The following is a 1,164-nucleotide window of genomic DNA, read 5'->3' on the forward strand; positions in this document are numbered from 1 at the left end:
AAAAAAAAAAAAGAAGAACCTCAACCCTTATCTGACATCATATAGAAAAATTAGCTTGAAATGATCATGGACCTAAATGTAAAAGCTGTAAAACTTCTGGAATAAAACATCAGAGAAAATCTCATGACCTTAGGTTAGGCAGAGATTTCTCAGATAAGACACAAAAACCATGAACCACAAAAAAATGGATAAATTGAATTACATCAAAAATGAAAACTTTTGCTCTTCAAAGACACAATTAAGGAAATAAAAAGACAAGCCACAGGCTAGGAGAAAATATTTGCAAAACACATATTTTATAAAGGGCTTTTATTTAGGATGTATATAAACTCATACTTTAATAATTAGACAAATAACTCAATTTTAAAAAGGGCAAAAGATTTGAACAAACACTTCATCAAAGAAGATATACAACTTTCTATCCCTTTCTGGCTTTCAAGTTGTCAAAGGGAGGATGTGATGGGTCTTCTGGTGCTAAATTCTGGATTTCCCTGGATCTTCTGGGAGGAGCAGTGATCAGCTGTGCTAACAACACAGGAGCCAAAAATCTGTATTATCTCTGTGAAGGGGATTAAGGGACAGCTGAACAAACTTCCCGCTGCTGGCATGGGTGATGTGGAGATGGCCATAGTCAAGAAAGGCAAACCAGAGCTTAGAAAGAAAGTATATCCAGCAGTGGTAATTGGACAATGCAAGTCATACCAGAGAAAAGATGGCAAGTTTCTTTATTTTGAATATAATGTGGGAGTCATAGTAAATAATAAAGGCAAGATGAAAGGTTGTACCATCACAAGGCCAGTTGCAAAGTAGGGTACAGACATGTGGCCCAGGATTGTATCCAATGATGGCAGCATTGTATGATTCAATGTATTTGTAAAAAAACAAAAAACAAAAAATATTAAAAATTATCTGTTCCTTTTCCCCTTTTAAAAGGAAGAGGAAGAGGAGGATGGGGAGAAGAAAGAAGAAGAAGGAGGAGGAGGAGGAGGAGGAGGATGAGAAGTAGGAGAAGGAGAAGGAGAAGGAGAAGAAGAAGAAGAAAAAAAAATAATAATACAAGAGATGGCCAAGAGATTTCTGATTTTGGCTCCTTCATTTAAAGAATTTGGAAGTTGTCACTGCTGTCTTACATCAAGAAAAAGATGGGCCGGGCGCGGTGGCTCA

At 36.8% G+C, this 1,164-nt stretch overlaps 1 pseudogene; it reads left to right on the top strand.

Moving 5' to 3' along the window:
- LOC105819952 overlaps positions 1 to 861 on the top strand; it is an 18,118-nt pseudogene extending 17,257 nt beyond the window's left edge.
- The last annotated feature ends 303 nt before the right edge of the window (positions 862 to 1,164 follow it).

This window comes from Propithecus coquereli, unplaced genomic scaffold (assembly GCF_000956105.1).
Source record: "Propithecus coquereli isolate 6110/MARCELLA unplaced genomic scaffold, Pcoq_1.0 Scaffold50, whole genome shotgun sequence".
NCBI lineage: Eukaryota > Metazoa > Chordata > Mammalia > Primates > Indriidae > Propithecus > Propithecus coquereli.